The sequence below is a fragment of the Megalobrama amblycephala genome, linkage group LG11 (genome assembly GCF_018812025.1).
Source record: "Megalobrama amblycephala isolate DHTTF-2021 linkage group LG11, ASM1881202v1, whole genome shotgun sequence".
Taxonomy (NCBI): Eukaryota; Metazoa; Chordata; class Actinopteri; order Cypriniformes; family Xenocyprididae; genus Megalobrama; species Megalobrama amblycephala.
This window is the reverse complement of record NC_063054.1, coordinates 7,131,445-7,155,330: the sequence shown is the minus strand read 5'-3', so window position 1 is coordinate 7,155,330 and position 23,886 is coordinate 7,131,445. Positions and strand designations below refer to the sequence as shown.

Genomic DNA, 23,886 nt, shown 5'->3' with positions numbered 1-23,886 from the left:
TAAACAACCATTACAGCTACATAAACACTAACAGTCTGACACAGATAATATCCTCTGAAAACTCAAAGTTCTCACAGAAAGCCTTCTGTTTTAGAGAGACTGGCCAATTACTGAAATATGCTACAACATTTGAGAGGTAAAAGCACCCAAAGCGGAATATCTCGGCTGGCTTTAAATATTCCCTGCTATCTGAAGACAAAAGGCACTCTTCAAAACAGCTGAAACTGTCAGGTCTTTCAGCATGGCACATTGAGATAAGTCCTCAACCTGTGACCTCTAAAACTAAAACATATTATATGTCTATTCCAAAGGAAACCGAGTCATTCATAAAAGGTGTGCGGGGGCAAAAAGACACACATGAACTTACAAATCCACAGGGGGAATATGATATACCTTATCTCCAATAAGGAGGACGGAACAGAGATAGGGTCAGTTACTGAAGTCAAATGGAAATATTTTCCTTTCTTCCTTTTTTTTCTTTCTTATTTTCCTGTTTTGTTTTACAAAAATAACTTCTACCACGTTCATTAAACCCATCAGCGTTGCCTCTTTCAAAATGGTCACCTGTCAAGAGAGACGTTAGTTTATTAAAATTTAAATTGCCTTAATCGGAAGGCTAATCATGATCCCATTGTCCCAGTTTGATGGCCTATCATTACATCATCCCCCGTAGAGTGTATAATCAGCTCTCCTTATTCTCTTCATGGACTTACGAGAGGCAAGTTCCTGGAAACCCTCTGAAGACGTCAAAGCACACCATGTCATATTCCGGTAATGAGGATCTGCCAGAAACAGAAATAAGAGAAAAAGACGGAACAAACCATCCGTGTCCAACAGGCCGATAATGACTGCAGACGAGAGCGTCATGAAATATAATGTATGCTTGTTCTGATGAAGCTTAATGGACCTGATTGAGATAATTAAACAAGCTACATGATACTCTTCCTTCACACCATGAACATCACTGTGGGCTTTAGACATTAAAGGTACAAAACAGAATAACCACTTAACTTTTGCTCCGTTCTTCATCGCTATACAAGACTTGGATTAAATCACTGAAGTTGTATGGAATACTTTTAAGGTACCTTTTGAACCCCAACACTGTGATTACCTATGGCAATTGGCCTGCAGCCTTGAGCCTACGGCCGATATACAGCCATGTCACATGGCTATAAGTGTGATATTTTGCTTAGACAACAGTTCAAAAGTAAATAAAAAAAAATAAGAAACACCAACAGATTGTCTTTAAAAACCCTCTTTTGTGAGGAACTACTTCCTTCCGCCACAAATTCAAATCTCAAGTTGACAGTTTAACAGTTGAGCCCAAGCCTCTGTTACTAATTCTAAAAAAAACTCTAGAAATGAAGGAACGTTGAGTCGCTTCATTGAAACTCATTGTAATATGTAGAGTATATGAGAGAGAGAGTATATGAGTCGCTTTATTGAAACTCATTGTAATATGTAGAGAATATGAGAGAGTAATATGAGAGAGAGATCGCCTGAGGGAGCATATTACCTGCATCTAGCTGATATTCTTCAGGTAAATCGCATATTCATAATCACAAAATCAGTTTGAATGTCCACTGAGGAAAGCAATCTTTGTCTTTATCCTTTTAATATCAGACTTTCATCACTCCAATGACAGCGCTAGTCAATGCATTTGTCAGTTGCATCTCGTAAGATGTTGTTTAAAGTAAAAACAACGTCCTTGTTTCCTTGTTTTAGTCCATTTCAATATGAACGTTTTTGCGACTGACTCACACACTCTTTGCCGCCAACTAATGGCTGAATTATGGAAATGTTAGGCTTTTTTTTTTTTTTTTTAATAAAATGAAAACAAAGACTTTCACACCATGAGCCAATATTCTATTCACAATAGAACACAGACAATATAACAAAGGTTTACAGAAATTTTACAATTTTATACACAAAATGAGCTCATTTCAAATTTGATGCCTGCTACAGGTATCAAAATAGTTGGGATGGGGGCATGTTTACCATGGTGTAGCATGTCCTCTTCTTTTGAAAACAGTTTGAAGACGTCTAGGCGTTGAGGTTATGAGTTTCTAGAGTTTTGGTATTAGAATTTGGTCCCATTCTTGCCTGATATTGGTTTCCAGCTGCTAAAGAGTTTGTTGTTGTCTTTTGACGTATTTTTCGTTTAATGATGCACCAAATGTTTTCTATAGGTGAAAGATCTGGACTGCAGGCAGGCCAATTCAGGACTCTTCTATGACGAAGCCATGCTGTTGTAATAGCTGCAGTATGTGGTTTTGAATTGTCCTGCTGAAATATACAAGGCCTTCCCTGAAATAGACATTGTCTGAAGGGAAGCATTTGTTGCTCTAAAACCTTTACATAACTTTCAGCATTCATAGTGCCTTCCAAAACATGCAAGCTGCAAATACCATATGCATCCGTGATTTCCAACATGAATGTCAAATTTGGACTCATTTGACCATAGAACACTTTTCCACTTTGAAACAGCCTTGACTCACAGGACACGACAGCGCTTCTGGACCACATTCACATATGGCTTCCTTTTTGCACTATAGAGTTTTAGTTGGCATCTGCAGATGGTACAGAGGATTGTGTTTACTGACAGTAGTTTCTGGATGTATTCCTGGGCAGAAGTCATTGTCATTAACACAATCATGCTGAAGAGTGATGCAGTGTCGTCTGAGGGCCTGAAGACCACAGGCATCCAATGAAGGTCTTTGACCTTGTCCCTTACGCACAGAGATTTCTACAGTTTCTCTGAATCTTTTGATGATGTTATGCACTGTAGTTGATGAGATTTGGAAAGCCTTTGCAATTTGACATTGAGGAACATAGTTTTTAAAGTATTCCACAATCTTTTTACGCATTCTTTCACAGATTGGAGAGCCTCTGCCCATCTTTACTTCTGAGAGACTTTGCCTCTCTAAGACATCCCTTTTATAGCTAATCATGTTACAGACCTGATATCAATTAACTTAATTAGTTGCTAATTAACTAAATTGGTTTTAAAAATGTCTTGCTTTTCATTTTATTCAAATTTAAAAAAAACGTCTCAACATTTCCGGAATTCGGATTGTATACAAATATGGTGGGTTTGCTCGTCCGCCATGACACTCGCTGTGAGAATGCTGACAGCGGAGTGATTCTAACTGTGAAACGTGATTCTAACTGTGATTCTAACAGAAATTAGTCTTTCACAAAGAATCTGCAAGTAACATATTGAATTTACAACTTCAAAAAATCATTTTTTACTCTCATATATGCAGTTCTTGAACTTACAGTCCAACAGTAATGATAAATTGGCATTGGTGCATACTCTTATTGAAGAATGAAGATTTGTGCTCCAGAGATCTGAGACAATCATGAAAAAGTGTCAGACACCAAAATATAACGTACTTGATTCTATAAGAAAAGTATTTTTGTCCACTGTGAAAATAAGAGTCATTAGACAAGTTTAGGGTTTAGATATAGATTTGTTCTGACAAAGTAATGGAGAACTACCTGAACATTAGAACTGAATTTGGTATTTCAGGCAGATAAATTATATACCTCAGTGCAGAATCAAAATTATAGGTGGGTGCTAGAGAGATACAGCAATTACTGGTGTTTTAGAGAAGTCTGCTCTTAAAAAGCCATTCTATTTAGATGCCATGATATTGTTTGACATCTAATTTGAGAGTTTATAGTTCTGTATGTGCCGCCTCGGAATCATTGTCCAAATAAATAGACAGACGGACGACAGACTGACCAACTGACCGACCGGCAGTATGTAGTCAGCCGGATGCCCAGTCATCCACTTCACATGCCATGAAAAAACAGAGTAGGGGAACATTCTGATGAATTCAACAGCTGGCCATCTCCCTAAGTGTCAGGGAGGGAGTGAGGGAGGGAGGGAGAAGAGTCCCCTCAATGAAAACATTGCATTTAGAGCATATCTAAACACTGGCGCCTTGCCAAATGTGAAAGCATAGGATGGAATGCACATCTAACATTATATGGGTATACTTTATAGTTCAATTTTAGAATCCCCCAAATTAAGTCAGGAGTATTCTGATGTGTGTTTGTGATAGGATCAGCTTTTAATATGTGCACCACAACTTGATGTCTAAGCAAGTTAATTACACTGTAAAATGTATAAAAAAAAAAAAAAAAAAGGACACCCTATTGAATTTTATGGTTATACGTATCAGGACATCAACTGGTCATTAGCAGGTCTTAAAATTAGGTAAATACAACTTTAAATGAACAACAACACATGACATATTATACCATGTCAAAATAAAGCCAAAATAGAGAAGCCATGGGTGACTCAACTGACCCTTCGCAAAGACCCGCCCCCCATAGTTACTGTTGCTTTGTCCGACAAGCTGTGGCGCTGTCATGCCACACACAATGAAAAATACATTGCGGAGCAAAGAGGACACTGACAACACGTCGATAGACGAGACAGAGCAGGTTACTTATGATATTAAACAAAGTCCCAGCTGTCAAACTGTGTAGTTTTTTTTTAAGAAATTCAAACAATAAAAAACGTTTTGTGGCTCTTTAATGTGTCGTGATCATGACCGTGACAGATCGCATCAGCTCAAGAGGCTCTTAAACCAATTATCTCTTCCTACTAGTCCATTTATAGCATCAAATAAACATGAATGTGTGGCATAAGAATGAATGTTGTTTCAAATGCGGAAAGTCGTCAATACACAATTTTTTCAAGTTTAACTCCACCGAGGTTAATCTTCTAACTATTGACTGCTTTGTCGGACAAAATGGCGGATTCGGCATTCTGATTGGTTAGATCGCTTGTCAATCAAACTCCCGGCGAAGGGTCAATTGCTTGTAGAGCCACTTTTATGTGTCACGATCTCAGAGACTTAGGTTAGGTAAAGAATCCTAAAAATTGACCCCCAATAAGAATCACAAGCTGAAGTGTTGTGAAATACATGAAGACTGTTTTTAATAGGCTTTATACACAGACAGATTAAAAGTGACTTTTGAAGGAAAAGCACCACATACTCTTGTACAGCTGTTTGAAGAACATATTTTCCAGAATCTGGCAGTAAGTTTTGGGAGTTCATTTTTAGTCCATCTCTACAAAACAGACTTCAGGGTAGGAGATGGACTAAAAATGAACTCCCAAAACGTACTGCCAGATTCTGGAAGATCATTCTTAACCTAAGTCTCTGAGATCTTGACACCTTGCACTTCTGGAGACTCCAGGCAGGTTGCAATTCTAGAAAATGGTGGCGCAGGAGACTAAAGGGTTCCTGATGGTTTCACGCTTAATTCTTCACCTTAATTCTTAATTATTTTGCAGTTAACATGTGTCTTTTCTTCTCTACCTGTTTTTGTCTGACCCTGCTGACCCAATGAGCATTTTGCTGTCCAATTGTCATGCCTTAACTGCAATTTCTAACATTGCATTAGTACTGCATCCTTCTCATGAGCATTTAATAATTTTTGACTTTTCAGTTTGAGTTAAATGTCTTTTTTGGCTCATTTTATCTGTAAAAGAAAACAAACCTAATAATTATGCACACCTGAATATAAGGCGTGTTTCATTTCCAGCCTTTATGAACAATTATATATCACTTATAAATGACAAAAAACAAAATTAATAGTAGTTATTAAGATTATTGTGGTTTGGAATTGTTAAGAGGTGCCTGGAAAACAAAAATATGATCAGAAAATCAATGTACCTAATAATTTGTCAGTCTCTCACATAATTTTGGAGGAATTTTGGATCACTCTTCTTTACAATGTTGCGTCAGTTCATTGAGGTTTGTGGGCATCTGTTTATGCACAGCTTTCTTAAAGTCCCACCACATCATTTCAATTGTGTTGAGGTCTGGACTTTGCCTGGGCCATTGCAACACCTTAATTCTTTTCTTTTTCAGTCATTTTGTTGTAGATTTGCTGGTGTGATTTGGATCATTGTTCTGTTGCAAGACCCAATTTCGACCAAACTTTAGCTGTCGGACAGAAATCCTCACATTTCATTCTAGAATACTTTTGTATAGAGTGGAGTTCATGGTCGACTCAAGGACTGCAAGATGCCCCAGTCGGTATGTTGGTATGAGGTCTTTGTGCTGATAGGCTGTTTGGTTTTCCTTGGAAAAAGAAGGGGCCATCCCTAAACTGTTCCCACAAAGTTGGGAGCATGAAATTGTCCAAAATGTCATGCTGAAGCATTAAGAGTTCCTTTCACTGGAACTAAGGGGCCAAGCCCAACCCCTGAAAAACAACCCCACACCATAATCCCTCCTCCACCAAACTTTACACTTGACACAATGCAGTTAAGTACCGTTCTCCTGGCAACCGCCAAACCCAGACTCGTCCATCGGATTGTCAGTGTGTGATTCGTCACTCCAGAGAACACGTCTCCACTGCTCTAGAGTCCAGTGGCGGCGTGCTTTACACCACTGCATCTGATGCTTTGCATTGCACTTGGTGATGTAATGCTTGGATGCAGCTGCTCAGCCATGGAAACCCATTCTATGAAGCTCTCTACATACTGTTCTTGAGCTAATCTGAAGGCCACACGAAGTTTGGAGGTCTGTAGCTATTGACTCTGCAGAAAGTTGGCGACTTTTGCGCACTGTGCGCGTCAGCATGCGCTGACCCCGTTCTAATATAACTGTTCTCTATTGTATCAGCATCATTACTCCAGTGTTGAGTGTCACATGATCCTTCAGAAATCATTCTAATATTATAATTTGATAATCAACAAACTTTTGTCATTATCGATGTTGAATACAATTGAGCTTAAAGTTATCTTAAAAGTAAAAGTAAAAATGTAAAACAAATAAATAAATAACATCCTACTGACCCCAAACTTTTAAATGGTCGTGCATATTTACAAGTATGATTTTAAAATGTATGTAGAAGTTTGTCTGGCAAAATACAGAGCATCTGCTGGGCTCTCTTGGAAAGGAAGATAAAGGGTGGAAACTAGATCAGCCGTGTTTGTATTATTACCTAATTTGCCTAATTCCAGAATGATTCTGGTGCTAAAACAACACATGCAAAAAATCTATTAACTTACACAATTCCTTCTGGAGAATTCCCTTCTAAGAGAGAAAAACTAGGGCATGGAGTGTGTAAATGGTGTATCGAGGAGTTTCTATAATCATGGTGTGTTTACACAGGATTAACTCTGGAAGTTCCAGGTAGTGGAAAACTCAGTCTGCTCCAGAGTTAATAAACACGCAGGGGTTTGGCAAAGCCATTTGTGAACAGCTCTTTTGTTCAAAGAAAGACAAAAAGGAACCCCAGACCCATTCAACTGCAATAAAGTTTGCCAGCATCCATTAGGAGCAGCAGGAGGCCATGAGAGCTGCTACATTGGAGCATGGAGCTGAAGGCCGACAGGAAGTGCAGATGATATAGGTTGTCTTATGTAATAGTTGTTAAAGCCATGCACAGGTAGATCAGAATGAGGCCGGTTTGTGATTAAGTGATCATATTAAACCATCATGAGTCATCTCCGCTCCACAGACAGAGACCTGAGGGACACCACAATTCTTTGTAAGGTATTACTTAAGGCCAAACCATGCAAGTATGGGAATGCAAGACTTTTTTTTTTTTTTTTTTTTTTTTGTCCTGTCTACAAGATTGTGTACTTGCAATGTGTTGGCCTTTAGATAATGTTTTCTGCCCTAAGTCGACACATATACAGGATTTTTGTGAGAATACATGGGTCTATAATTATGAAAGAAGTTTGTGTGGCAAAATGCAGAGTATCTGCAGGGCTCTCTTGTAGAGGAAGATAAAGGGTGGGAAACTAGATCAGCTTACACACCTGAACCAGATCAGGTGACCTGGAGGAAACAAATTCCAATAGTCAAAGATAATAACAGAACAAAAGGGACTTTCCTAATATGTTTTCTTCTTTGCATATACACACTAAGCAAGATGAGAAAAGATACTGGAGGACAATGAACAGAATTTAAGCAGATTTGCTACTTTGCAACTTAAAAGAAAGTTTTCGCTTCAGTCATAAAAGCTGACAAAAGCACATTCAATTAAATTTATTTAAATTAAATTAATTGTATTATTAAATTTACTTTCATGTATGTATGTATGTATGTATGCATGTATATATATGTATGTATCTTTTATTTTTCCTCTGTTGTTTAAATATATTAAATACAAAGGGGAATAAAGGGAATACTGGGTTGAAAATGGAGAAACGCAGCCATTGGATTGTTTTACCCCATCAGTTGGGTTAAATGATTGCACAACCTGCTGGGTAGCTTTATTTAACTCAACTATTGTTTAAAAATTACTGTATTGCTTGCTTAAAATGAACTCAAAAAAACTTCCAAAAATGTTGGAAATTAACATTTATTAACGAGTTTAACGAATACACACCCCAAATTCCGGAAATGTTGGGACATTTTTAAAATTTTAATTAAATGAAAACTAAAAGACTTTCAAATCACATGAGCCAATATTTTATTCACAATAGAACATAGATAACATAACAAATGTTTAAACTGAGAAATTTTACAATTTTATGCAAAAAAAAAAAAAATTCAATTTAATTTCAAATTTGATGCCTGCTACAGGTAGTCCGGCATCCATGATTTCCAACAAGAATGTCAAATTTGGACTCATCTGACCATAAAACACTTTTCCACTTTGAAACAGCCCATTTTAAATGAGCCTTGGCCCACAGTACACAACGGAGCTTCTGGACCATGTTCACATATGGCTTCCTTTTTGCATGATAGAGCTTTAGTTGGCATCTGCAGATGGTACGGTGGATTGTGTTTACCGGCAGTGGTTTCTGGAAGTATTCCTGGGCCCATGTCATTGACACAATCATGCCAATGAGTGATGCAGTGTCGTCTGAGGGTCCGAAGACCACGGGCACCAATGGTCTTTGGCCTTGTCCCTTATGCACAGAGATTTCTCCCCCGTACCAACTTTTTTGAGACCTGTAGCAGGCATCAAATTTCAAATGAGCTCATTTAGTGGATAAAAGTGTAAAATTTCTTAGTTTAAACATTTGTTATGTTATCTATGTTCTATTGTGAATAAAATATTGGCTCATGAGATTTGAAAGTCTTTTAGTTTTTATTTTATTCAAATTTAAAACAAACGTCCCAACATTTCTGAAATTGAAGTTGTAATTAAACAATAAACATTTATAAAATAGCTTGTTAAATGTTCACCTTTCGATTATTATTGTTGCCTCCAGTAATTATGCGTCAGATTTTTCATGTCCAACTTAATTTTTGTTCATTTTAAGCCAGCCATATAGTAATTTTTAAACAACAGTTGGGTTAAAACTGCTCAGGACATTGGGCAAACATGTAACCCAGTCCCAGACCCAGTCGTTGGGTTTGTCCACTTTCAAACCAGCTTGGGTTGTTTTTTAGAGTGAATAATTACTATAAATATCATAGAAGTAGCACACCAGTTGAAGGGGACATTTCAAGCACAGGAAGCACTTGATTTTTTTCTCATGTGCAAAAGAATATAGAGTCAAACCATTCCATGTTACATTGTATTCAATGAAATGTTAGATTATGGAATTACGCCTTTAATACAAGGTTTCTTAAATATTTGAAATGTTTTTTCATGACTCAAAAGTCAAGGGACATGCTTGTCATCATATTTTGTGAATGGTCCCTCTCTTTCCTCTTTATATTTCCACAGTTTTTATTACATTAACAAATATCAGATTCTCTAAATAGATGGGAGCCATGGAAAGGTCAATGGCGTTATTAATTCACTGTATCGCCCGTCTGTGCCCATAGAGACAAAGCTGCAGTGTTACTATACCAGTTTTAGACACACAATCCACTCTCCCCGGGGCCGGGAGCATCTATAAATATTTCAGTGACTCAAATGGATGCCATTTAGATCCGATGCAGCCTTGGCATCCACAGGTGGAGAGCAGACCTGCTGGCCTCTCCATACAGGCAACGTGGCTTATTTATGGAGACGGAAGGATTGAATCAATACCCCAACAGGGAGAGTTTTAAATCAAATAAAGATGATTTGTGGTGTACTCTAGTATGAAGAGGTTTTAAATTGACTAGATTTAATTGTACTCAGAGCAATGCTCAATGAAACTGAAGCTGACAATGAACTTTATGCCTTTTTTAGGGTGTTTTCACATCTAGTTGAAGCGTCTCAAGCTCAAAGGTCTTCCTTCAGTTTTCCATGACAATAGAAGCTTAAAGGGGTTTAAAGCAGTGAGAAGTGATGAGAAAAAAAAAAAAAAAAAAAATCACTAATATTCTAATAATATATTAATACCAAGAAGAATAATCATTTAAAAAGAACATTTAATATAATATTCTAGTTAAAATCTCAAAATTGTCTGGTATATTTATTGTTACAGTGCTGCTTACTCCAAAAGCTTTTGACATTCTTCATATTCTGTTTAACGGTTAGTTCACAGCAGTGACAGAAATTAACTTGTCCAATAAGTTTATTTTATTTATTTATTTTTTCTGACCTAAATATCATTTTTTGAAGTCAAATTGCTTAAATATGATATAAATATAAAAGACAACCCCCCCCCCCCCCCCCCCCCCCTCATTTATTCATTCAAGTTTCAAAACACTGGTTAAAATCATGAAAGTAAATCACAATTATTTTGCTTATTTTTAACAGATTTTTATATATTTTAATCTATTTTTTTACACTTTAATACTTTTTGCTTTAAGTACAGTGACAATGTAAACGTAAAATACATTTTTGGAAACAACATGTTTTTATATCACACATACTATTTTAGTATACAATTTAAATTTCTTCAGACATGGAAATATTTATGTGCTATTATGTATAAATGTATGCATGTGTGTGTATGTATGTGTGCATGTGTATGTGTATGTGTATGTGTACACTCTAAAAAATGCTGGGTTGTTTCAACCCAAATTTGGGACAAATATGGACAAACCCAACCATTGAGTTAAAGGGTTAGTTCACCCCCAAAAAAGTTCTGTTCTGACGTAGAACCTGGAAGCACTGAAAGTAAACAGCATATGAGAATGGCACATAAAAGCAGATATTGTTGAATAAAGTCATTATTTTTATTTTGTTTTTGCACATGAAAAGTATTCTTGTCACTTCATAAAATTAACGTTGAACGCTTGCAGTTACGTGGACTACTTTAACAATGTCTTTAGGACCTTTATGGACCTTGAAAGTGGTGGTTAAATTGCTGTCTATGGAGGAGTCAAGATACCTTGCAGATTATCAAAAATATCTTAATTTGTGTTTTGAAGATGAACAAAGGTCTTACGGGTTTGGAACGACATGAGGGTGAGTAATTAATGACAGAAATTTTATTTTTGGGTGAACTAACCCTTTAAAAATGTAATTTAAGAATTCAACCCAGCGGTTGGGTTTGCCCATGTGACCCAAACTTTCTGAATGATTATGTAGAGTTTGTAGTTTTAATTATGCAGTTAGTTAGTTTTAGTTAGTTAGGTGGTTGTTTATTTATGGGGTTTTAAAAATTGCCATAAACAACATATCTTCCAACCAATACGCCCATGGGTTGTTTGCCACGTCCCTGAAATACGACCCACAGGGGCGTTTACTAAAGTTGCGCCCCTATCAACAACAGGACACTTTCATTTTAATGCATTGTATCCTTTTATCTGCGTCATATTTCGGGTTTTGCGTAGCTCAATTGGTAGAGCATTGCAATATCCAACAATATGCAATCATGTGATCATGCGATCGTAAGTTCGATCCCATGGAACACATAAAGCTCATAAAGTGTATATGCATTATAAATCACTAAGCGTAGGTTTAGGGTTGGGGTAGGTGTAGTTGTTTTGCTAAATGGAAATAGGACAAATGGCGGGTAAGGGACCGTGTAAAAAGTCCACACATTGCATTTAAATGAACACGCATTTTGATTGTTAACGGCGGTCATACGTTATTTCATGACAACAGACGTAACACGACACTGTCATTAGGGCCCAAGCGAAAATTCGCGCAGGGCCCTCTTGTTCTTCTAAGGATTATTATTATTTTTTTTTTTTTTTTTTTTTATTTTTTTTCCGTCTTCCGGGGCTTTTTGGGGGCCTTAACATGCTCAAAAACTCTTGAAAATTGGCACACACATTGGAATCCGCGGCCATTAGGACGCCGGAGAGGCTGGTACCCGGGCGTGGCAGGGGGGCTCGACAGCGCCCCCTTGAAAAAAGTCTGAAAATTTGGTCCATATATTAAACACGCTTGCACGTATTAGTATGAAACTCAGTACACATATAGACCTCATCGGGCCGAACAACTTTCGTGCTCTAAGTTAAACACCACGCCAACAGGAAGTCAGCTATTAAGGGTTGTTTGAAAAACGCATGCTCTGGAATTTGATATACTCCTCCTAGACGATTAATCCGATCGCCACCAAACTCGGTCAGCATGAAGTCAAGACACTGATGATTAAAAATTGCCAGGGGATTTTTGATATCTCGAACGGTTTGGCCGTGGCGAGGCAACGAATTTATGGCGAGAAAAAGGAAACAGGAAATGTGTTATAACGTCTGCATACATATATTGATCTTTATGAAACTTCACGAGTGTGTTCGTTATAGGAGTCTGATCACATGGATGTGACTATTGTGAGTCAAAGTTATAGCGCCACCAACTGGCAGCAGGAAGTGTATCACTTTTTGAAATGTTTTGAGATCACCCTCTTATTTTTACCTGATTTGCTTCAAACTTCATCAGTGTAATGTCAATACACAGCAGATGTAGACCTATGACAGGATTTTTGATATTTGAAATATTGTTGCCATGGCAACAGGTCAAACTGTAATAATATTCTTGAGTGTTTTTGAGGCTCTTAACATGCTTCAAATTGCATGAAACTCGACACACACATCAATATTGTCAACCAGTAGACATGGACAAAGCCATAGAAATGGGCGTGGTGGAGGGGCTCAGTAGCGCCACCTTTTGACAAAAGTGGGGGGGTTAGTTTTTCCTACAATCACCAAACTCGGTACACATATTGTTCTCATCAAGCCGGACAATTTTCTAATTTACATTCATTAGCTCCGACCAACAGGAAGTCAGCTATTTTGGTTTGAATGTTAATTTTTTGAAAAAACAGGCTATGAATTTTATACTACTGCTCCTACAGGGTTTATCCAATTTACACCAAACTTTTTTTAACTTGTTGCTAACACATTGAAGTTGTTTAATTGCAAACGGATTTTGGATATCTCAAACGGTTTGGCCGTGGCGAGGCAACGAATTTATGGCAAGAAAAGGGAAACAAAGTGTTATAACTTCTGCATACATTAATTGATTTTGATGAAACTTCGGCTTAGTCTTCGTTGTACAAGGCTGATCACATGGATGTGACTATTGTGATTCAAAGTAATAGCGCCACCAACTGGAAGCAGAAAATGTGTCACTTTCAGCATACATTGAGATCACCCTCTTATTTTTACCTGATTTGCTTCAAAATTCATCAGAATAATGTTAAAACTTGGCACATGTAATCCTTTGAAAATGGGCAGGGAGGAGGGGCTCTATAGTGGCACCTTGTAGTGCAGTAAATGTGGAGTGAATTTGACATAGTCCTTTGATGTTTAACCGTTTTAAGTGCCTATTGCCCGCTGTGCACAGTTGCCCTGAAGCCACCGGGGTGGCGGTGCCACCGGGCTTGGGCCCGCCATCGCTGCTCGCAGCTATATTTATTTTTACGCTAGCTAGAGGACGCATGACTTTAAAACGTAAATATAGGTCATAATAAGGTGCTTGAAAAATAATTTATAGGGTCGTTTTTTTGGAGGACAGTCTCCAATTATGCGTGGCTTTAAAAAATAAAAAAAAATAAAATAACAGTCTTAAAAGCAGAAAAGTCCCTACATCATTCATACATACACATTTGATACTGAGCATTTGTTGATTGAATCACTCCTTAATGATTTTAATACCAGAGAGCGAGAGCGAGAGAGAAAACAGGGAACAAGATGCCTGAGTTTGGTTCTTTAAAAGAAGACTCAAGTATGTTAACATCCTAAAAAAAATTGTAAAAGATTTCGTTTAACTCATTTAACTCGACAGGATTTACTCTTGTCATTTCTTCTCTCTCTTAATTCAGCGCTGTGGGTGGCGAGAGGCTTTTTTAAAGTCTGAATCTGTAGCAGCAGGATTTTATTAACACAGTAGCTGTTCTGACTCTGTCTTATTAGCATGATGATCCCCGACTTCCACACGCTGAATAGATCTCTCAAAAGAAGGCATGCAGAGGGAAGGACGTGTGTGTGCGAACACAAGTCAGTGTATCCACGTTATCGTTGTATCACTATGCCTTATTTCAAACCCTGTCTGGGTAGTTTATGGTTGGGTGAATGAATGCAGGCTCCTGTTTAATCTGATGAATGTAATTCCTGTTACACAAGGAAACTGTACAGCAAAGCAACGACAGAAAAAGAGCGAAAGGTTCGGGTGTGGACAGAAGAGGTATAAGAAGAGCTGTTTTCCTTTTCAGCAGTGTGCCCTGAACAAGTTTACGTTGTACCCAGGCCATATGTCCTCCGTAGGAAATGAGTTTTATTAATTCTGTTACGTCCACGTCAGACGGGTGACTTAAGGTCCACGTGTGCAAATGTGAGGCTGTATTGTCGGCCACGTTCAGAGTAGAAAAGTGAATAAAAAAGAAGCTGGAAGGAAAAACAAGCTCCCATAGTTTCTTTCAACACAAAAGCATGCTGCTTTCCCTCGTTTGGAAGAAGCGGCCATTTTATTGCCCCTCTGTGGTCCAGGTGTTGTCTTTTAATTGGCCGTTCTGAAAGCAATAAAGCATTTCAGTTACATCGTCTTGTAAAGTGCTTTCACGCCACTTCCAAATGATGTAATTACCCAGCCATTCAACGCACAGGCTTGTGCTAACATATAAGACAGGGCCATGGGCTCACAGCAAGAGAGTTACTGAGGTTTCTCCAAATATGTTTTTCATTTAGGACTCAAAACAGCAGAAAGAGAAGGAGTAGTTTGCTCCAGAAATTGCAGCTTTCATTCACTATTTCCACCACAGCCCAGCTTGTGTTTTCTGAGTAGAGTGATGAAAAAAAGGTGCTTGGATATTTTCTTTCATGTGTAAATTAAGCCAATTTATTCAGAGCTGTTTGCCATCAGCAGCTCACCACTGTTTATACACAGTTGTGTGGCTTAATTTTTATATTCATAGTTTTATTATTATTCTTTTTTCTCTCTCATTTATTAATACTATCACTTAAAGTACCCCTATATGTTATTTTAAGGTGCCCTAGAACTTTTTTTTAAAAGATTTAATATAAGTCTAAGGTGTCCCCTGAATGTGTCTGTGAAGTTTCAGCTCAAAATACCCCATAGATTTTTTTTAATTCATTTTTTTAACTGCCTATTTTGGCATAATTAGAAATGAGCCGATTCAGGGTGTGTGGCCCTTTAAATCCCTTGCTCCACGCCCCAAGAGCTCGCGCTTGCCTTAAACAACATAAAAAAAAGTTCAAACAGCTAATATAACCCTAAAAATGGATCTTTACAAAGTGTTCGTCATGCAGCATGCCTAATCGCGTAAGTACAGTGTTTGTTTTCATGTTTACATTGATTCTGAATGAGTTTGAGGCTATTCTCTGTGGCTAACGGCTAATGCTACACTGTTGGAGAGATTTATAAAGAATGAAGATGTGTTTATGAATTATACAGGCTACAAGTGTTTAAAAATGAAAATAGTGACGGCTCTTGTCTCCGTGAATACAGTAAGAAACGATGGTAACTTTAACCACATTTAACAGTACATTAGCAACATGCTAACGAAACATTTAGAAAGACAATTCACAAATATCACTAAAAATATCATGTTATCATGGATCATGTCAGTTATTATTGCTCCATCTGCCATTTTTTGCTATTGTTCTTGCTTGCTTACCTAGTGTGTTGATTCAGTTCTGCACATCCAGACGTTAATACTGGCTGCCCTTGTGTAATGCCTCGATCATGGGCTGGCATATGCAAATATTGGGGGCGTACACCCCAACTGTTACGTAACAGTCGGTGTTATGTTGAGATTCGCCTGTTCTTCGGAGGTCTTTTAAACAAATGAGATTTATATAAGAAGGAGGAAACAACAGAGTTTGAGACTCACTGTATGTCTTTTCCATGTACTGAACTCTTGTTATTTAACTATGCCGAGGTAAATTCAATTTTTGAATCTAGTGCACCTTTAAAGGTTACTAATTTTGTTTTGGAGGTCTCCTAAAATAGGTTTATGTGCATCCAAGGTCAAAAAACACTTTATTTTTCTCATAATATACATTGCGGCATCACCTCTTATCTGATCAGACAGCCCAGTCTGTTGTGATTGGTCTGAATGCCTAGTCAGGGCTGTGTTCAGCCCCGACAAAACGTTGCAAAACTTTTTTAAACAGAAACGGTGGTGCGTTCAACACCCTGTTCTGATGACGCAAGAGTTGCAACTATGGCGGCTGAGAAGACCATTCTTTGTGTTCTTTTTGAAGAATTGATTGTTTTTTTACTATAAAACTCGGACCCACTTTATATTAAGTGGCCTTAACTACTATGTACTTACATTTAAATTAATCATTTGATACAATGCACTTATTGTGTACATACAAGTTTTTACATTGTACTTATATTTTAAAAACACCTGCATGTAATTACATGTGTAATTAATTTCTGTAATTACATTTATAATTACACTGCTGATACATCCCTTAACCCTTACCCCTACCCTTAAACCTACCCATACCACCAAAGCTTTCCCTAACCTTACCCGTACCCCACCTCAATAGCAGCAAAAGTGTTTTGCAATTCAATATGAACCCAATAAGTACATTGTACTTATTTTTTGATGTAAGTACATAGTAGTTAAGGCCACTTAATATAAAGTGGGACCTAAAACTCTTATGACAAACATGTCTTCTAATATATGTTCAATTGTTGCATATACCGAGCTGCAGCGGACACATTTGTAAACGACTTTACTTGGACCCATTGTATGAGCTCTCTCTTTAATACCACGTGGTTAATATCCATGTTGCTGCTGATCGTGGCTGACATTTTTGACAAACAAGAGAAAACGTATCTCAAACCCCGTTGCACACCATTGTACACCTTTTCCAGGAAACATGTCGTTCAACCCGGAAACCATTGCAAAGCATTGCGCATCCGGTTTGAGCTTGAACGTGCCCCTGTTGTGATTGGTCTACTCTGCTGTGATTGAAGCCGAAATGTCCAGTCTGTTTTGATTGGTCTACTCTGCTCTGATTGGTCAGATGGCCCAGCCTTTTTTAATTGGCATTAAGGCATGTGTCGGAAACAAAACGGCCATTAACATATCTGAATTTCAGCTCCGAATGCTTCCTTAGTGCTTGATACACAGTGATATAAACAGTAACGATAGAGTCGGTTTTACTGTATCAATTCGAGCTCCGAGTCCTCATCCTTTGGAAGTACATGCAAAGTAGATTTGTTTTCGCAGTTCAGAATGCTGTGCCTTTTCGACATGTCGACCACACGAACAAACTCTTCCAGGTCTCAGTTACAGTGTTTGAGGGCAGAGTAAAATAAACAATAAATGAAGACCATAGGCTGGAATTATGCAGATTTTATACAAAGGTTCAAGCAGGAAGTAAGAATGTAATTAGCGACCACTTGTTTCAGGCAGTTCAAAATCGGTTCAGAAGGAACTCTGGAAAAGATCACTTTTAGTGAGAATGCAATCCAGTCGGACCAAAGAACCAACCAACATCTATATGCAATATCCCTATGAGTATATCTGATATATCTTTGGAGACAAAATCTATGGGTCAGCACATCACTGTAATTCAAAACATGTCGCTCCTTGTGAAACGGCGGCCTTTATTTGTGCTTAAAGGGATAGTTCACCCAAAAATGAAAATTTGATGTTTATCTGCTTACCCCCAGCGCATCCAAGATGTAGGTGTCTTTGTTTCTTCAGTAGAACACAAATGATGATTTTTAACTGCAACCGCTGCCGTCTGTCAGTGGTATAATGCAAGTCAGCGGGAACTTGGACTATAAGAGTAAATAAAACACGACAGACAAATCCAAATTAAACCCTGCGGCTCGTGACGACACTTTGATGCCTTAGACACGAAACGATCGGTTTGTGTGAGAAACCGAACAGTTTTTATATCATTTTTTACCTCTAATACACCACTATGTCCAACTGCATTCATCACTCGATTCGTTTGGTCTGATCGCGCTCTGACAGCGGCAGTGATGTCTCACGCATATACTTCAATGAGTGTGAGACATTACTGCCGAAACAAAGACACCTACATCTTGGATGCGCTGGGGGGTAAGCAGATAAACATCAAATTTTCATTTTTGGGTGAACTATCCCTTTAATGTGGTAAATAGAAATTATAGTGATTATTAGAACCCACGGAGCCATACAGTACATCTGTCTTGAAACTCGGAAAGGCCTAAAAAAACTAAACTTGGAATACAAGCAGTGCACAAACATTCAAAATGACAGTTTGCTCACACTTTTGTTTACAAATTTCAGAAAACCGAACCAACAAGAAAATGCAACATTTTAAAAAATTTAGTCTAGATTTGCAACAATATCAGGAAACCATGGCTGTTTTTTTTATGCATCTAATTATTCATCTAAAAATACATTTTATTTAGAGATTTGTAGATTTGTAAATAAATCAAGTTTTATCCGCAGGATTAAGCCGATGCCGGATAAACGCAGCTGTATAATTAAAAGCAGTTTATTTTCTTCTGAGACGGACCTCCCAGCCTGTTTACTGCCTCCTGCCATGGCAACAATTGATGTCTGTTCCAACTTTGTGAGCGTCCAATCAGTGTGGTCAGATATCTTGGATGAGGAAAAAACAATCAGCCAAGTAGGCTGCATTGAATTTATTCAACAGATGATGTGGGCGCTGAAAGAGGTATTGCCGTCTCAGAAGTAATAATGGGTTGAGCAGTTCAGAACTTTGTTTTGCCCAAAACAAACTACTGATTACAATGGTGCAAATTCAAAATATAATTGACATGTGAGGATGCTACAGGAAATGTAACAAAACAAAGCAAGTTGTTCACTGCGATGGGGTTCCCATGGGAACCAGCCCATGTGTGTGAGTGCGTGTGAGCCATCATAGAACTCTCGTTCAGCTCTGCCGGTGACTCATTCCACATTCCTGGCTGGGGGAAAAAGCACTCCCTCAGATGAGAGCGCTAACCGTGTGAGAGATTAGCCTATTGCACTTGTGAAACTGCCATGAGGGAGGGGGGTGGATATCGAGATTCCTGATATCTTTGCCTCAAGTGCTCACTCAGATATTTCCTGTCACTAAAAGAGGCCACTCTTCCTGCTAGACAGGTGAAGGCATGAGAAAAAATAGCCAAGAAAAAAATCACTAGGACCACTTCAACGAACCCACTATTTCAAACACAACAAGATTTAATTGGACCTGGCCAAAATTAACGGGTTTCAATTATGCTTCAACATTTTTAGCTTTTGTGTGTGTGTGTGTAATATTGCTGTTTGAGCATGAAAAAGGTCTGCTAAGTTACAAAGCAAATATTTTCTATATCATGAAGCACTGTTTCCGACCTCCCTGAAACAATTGCAGTCTTGAGTCTCTTCCGGAGAACATACATGTCACAACATCCCTTATTTAAATAATTCCTGCTCAAGGTACAAGAAAAAAAAAAAAAAAAAAAAAAAAAAAAGGTGTGGGGGGTTGTGTCAGTAGTTTGTTGAAACTCTTGGTTATGGTAAGGGGTGTGACATTCGCCAAACACACTCAAAGTGGCTGACCAATCACAACACACTGGTCCAGCCGACCAATCAGACCACATTGCGCTCTTTGAAAGGAGGGGCTTCATAGAGACAGGAAATAAACAGAGTGTTACTGACAGACTGGCAAGAGAGGTGCTGAAACAATGTAAAAAAAAATGTGAAAAATAATGTGTTTGAACATTCAAACATGAAAAAACTATTCTAGATGACATCAAAAACAAAATCAAGACATAACTGGTTCCCTTTAATGTTTTATTATTATTGATGAAATTACTATGCTCAGCACATCCCTGCTCTTAAAGGGTTGGTTCATCACAAAATGAAAATTATGTCATTAATTACTCACCCTCATTTTGTTCCAAACTCGTAAGACTTTCGTTCATCTTCAGAACACAAATGAAGATCTTTGTGATGACAGAATGCGGTCAGATTTCCTTCCATAGACTGCCTTTGCAACTGACACTTCAAAAAGATCATAAAGAGATCGGAAAAATAATTCATATGAATTGAGGGGTTTAGTCATAAACAGAAGCTCAACACCGGTAACACTTTAGTATAGGGAACACAAACTATGACTTTTCTCTCAATAAACACCTAATTTACTGCATTTTAATAGTTAGTAAGGTAGTTGTTAAGTTTAGGTATTGGTAGGGTTAATAATATAAAATAAGGTCATGCAGAATAATGCATTTATATGTGCTTAATAAGTACTAATAAATAGCCAATATTCTAGTAATATGCATGCTAATAAGCAACTAGTTAAAAGACCATAGTATAAAGTGTTACTGTTACTCAACCTAACCTAAATAATGCACAAGAATAAACCTTTTGCGGAAGTGTTTGAGATTCTCTTTATGAACTTTTTGAAGCATCAAAGTGTCAGTTGCAAAGGCAGTCTATGGAAGAAAATCTCACAGCATTCTGTCATCAAGGATTTGGTATTCTGAAGATGTACGGAAGTCTTATGGGTTCGGAACGACATGAGGGTGAGTAATTATGGACAGAATTTTCATTTTGGAGTGAACTAACCATTTAAAAAGAAAAACATTGTTGGAGATTCCATCAGGATTGGTGGATCGGGATTTGACACAAATTTCATCAATTCACAAATCTGCTTTAATCCAAGATCCAAGTGACAGAAGACTGGGTCGGTATTTTTCCATCACCATGTCCCCTTAGGGGCTCTGTACAAATGTAAGCAATAAAAATGTATTAATAATTAAGTGTTCGGCAGACACTTTTATCCAAAGCAACTTGCATCCAAGGTATATTTTATCAGTTCATGCACTGTCTGGGAATCAAACCCATGACCTTGTCAGCATCATGCTCTATTGTTTGAGCAATAGGAATGCTGAATTACTTATTTTTACTTTCACATGCCACAATTTTTAGGCTTTAGAAGTGTTACCTTATGTGAAAGTGAGCATGTATTAACAAGTCACATGTTCAATAAATTCAACTACTGAATAAAGTTGAAACAGGTTTGATTAAGCATAAAAAAGAACCTTTTTATTTCTTCAGTATAAGCAGTAGACACTACTTTCTAATAACTAGCTTATAATAATAGCTTGCTCTGTGACGTCACGGAATTTCATCTCTTGCTGGTCAACCCATAAAAACACAATCAACTCAAAGAACAATAATAGCATCGTCCACATAGGCCATTCTCTCCACGGTCATGCGTCAAGCAGATACAGGAAGATCTCTTGATGTGTGAAAAGCTTTTGTTCTCTAAAGAGCAGACTCGGTTATGACCCGTCATGCCGCTGGATCATAAAGCATCATGAACGAAAGCATGTTGTGCTCAGTTAGCAGCTTATTGGATTCCAGCTCGCAAACATAAATCAAATATCACCAAAGCTCATAAGGGTTGAAAGGCCTTACCAACCCTGAGTTATATTTTGCTCTTTACTCAGCAACACACAGCTGGATATAGGCACCACACACACACACAAGATATCAGATGGCATTGTTGTTTTATATACAGTGTGTTGCACTACCACAACATAGTATATGATCTAACCCCAATCCAGTTTTTGATATATTCCTCGAAGGACTATTGCCTGGGGGAACTGCGACTGTCCCCTTGCTGGTTAATTCTCCCTGAGCGCTGACATCCTGCGGCATGCCTGACCCCTCACCCTCATAACTCCTGCTTTGTTCGGCGGGACGCAACCCCATGACCTGCTCCTTCTCCTCGAGTCGTCTCTCGGGCTCATTTTCAGAATCTGCCTACCCTCCGAATTCCTGTTCGAGGCTGAAACATGAGCCTGACCCAGTGAGCTCATCGACAGGCGTGGACATAGAAAATAACTGCGAAAAAGAAAAGAAAGAGTGCGAGAGATGGAATGTAGAAACAAAAGACAGGTTAGACAGCGCTAGACTTGGCTCCTGAGGGGTTAAGTTACAAGCAGCCAAAACATAAGGAAACACAAAGGTGCGTTGTGCTCATGAGCCTCATTCTCGGGACCGACGCCGCACGTCTCAGTGGGAGCTTCTTCTTTTGAGCTCAGGAGTTTCGCTCTCCCCTGCTGGAGTCGGTATCAAAAACATACGTAATTCCAGAAGGCTCCCGTTGCCCTTCTGACCTGCTGAGACCGAGAGGCTTCGGTAGAAGTAAGTGGCTTTCGCTTAAACATCTGAGCTTGGGTTGAAAGAGAAACATCTATCTGATGCACTGGAGACTTTCGTAACGGAATTATCAAAACTAATTGTGCCAATTACGGAATATGTCATGCGAATGAAAAGTTAGCATGGAAACGGTTATGACAGGACTGCGTAAATTCAGAGTGATCTGATGCTGTTCATGTGGACAGGCTTTTTAAATTTTAATTCATTGCTGGATAACTGGATATACTTTTATGAATTATTTAGCCATCTTCATGTCTTTTTTCCAGAACATTGACTATTGTATACTGTAAAGCTTTCTACCAGCCAACACTTGTTTGGACATAACATACGTGTGTGTGATGTGTGAACCTGCTCAAGTGTTTATTCGTGTTGTGTGTGTGTGTAAGAATGTGTGATACAGTTCTAAAAAAGCTGAGATGAAACTTAAATACCAGAGTAAGTACATTATGAAGATTTCAAGAGTTTGAGGAAAATAAATGCTAGTTAAAAAAATGCAACAAAAATATCAGTTTTGCTAATAATTACACGTGGAGTGTTTCAGCGCACATCTGGTGTAACTTTAAAGCGCTGCACAATTCATCAGCAAAGTGCAAGTTATTCAGTGAGGGAAAGTCACAAATGACAAGGAAAAACAAGTTAACAAACAAACTATTATGATGCCATTCTATCTATGCTGCAAAGTGCATATGATGAGTCACATGTTATTTAAAACTACGACAAAAATAGAATAGTTAGAAACAAGGTTTAATGCTTGATATGATAATCTAGACTGCAGGGATCATCACTCCAACATTATATTCTGACGTTTTTGTTATTGCGACTGTGTTGCTATCAGCTCAACTGATAAAGTGAAATGTAACGTGTGATGTGAATCTGCCATAAGGCATGAATGAAAATTTGCTAGACTTACACCCGTTATTCACCTTGTTCTAAACATCCTCCAGTCTTTGAACGTTTATTAAATATTTTGGGGTCATTCTTAGCTCACAAATCCATACCACAGAATTCTGCAGATTTTGACCTAAAAAAGCTTTTTATCAACATGGGTTCTACTGGATTTTGAGTGAAATAAATAAATAAATAAACAAACTTACTTTCAGTCGCACTTTAGTTTAGGGTACATATTCACTATTAAGTATGACTTTTGCCTCAATAACCCCCTAATTTACTGCTTATTAATAGTTAATAAGGTAGCTGTAGTGGTTAGGTTTAGGTACTGGGTATTAAGGGATTTAGAATATTGTCATGGAAAATAAGGCATCAATATGTGCTTTATAAGTAATAATATAAACAGCCAATATGCGAGTAGTATGCAAGTTAATAAGCACTAGTTAATCATGAGAACTGGACCCCAAACTAAAATACTACCTTACTTTCTTTAGTTATTTTGGATTACTAATTCAAGTTTTCAGACTGCAAAAAAATAATTGTTGGTTTAACTTAAAAAAGTAAGTTGCCTTTTATAATTTTGAGTTCATTGA

General features: G+C 37.9%; 1 protein-coding gene across 1 annotated transcript in view; it reads left to right on the top strand.

The window, feature by feature from the left end:
- Positions 1–21,944: 21,944 nt before the first annotated feature.
- Positions 21,945–23,886, top strand: part of flrt2 (fibronectin leucine rich transmembrane protein 2) — a 45,366-nt gene continuing 43,424 nt past the window's right edge. Inside the window, exon 1 of the mRNA XM_048208505.1 lies at positions 21,945–22,390. The gene's annotated coding sequence lies outside the window, so the exon portion shown is untranslated. The remainder of the gene's footprint in view (positions 22,391–23,886) is intronic.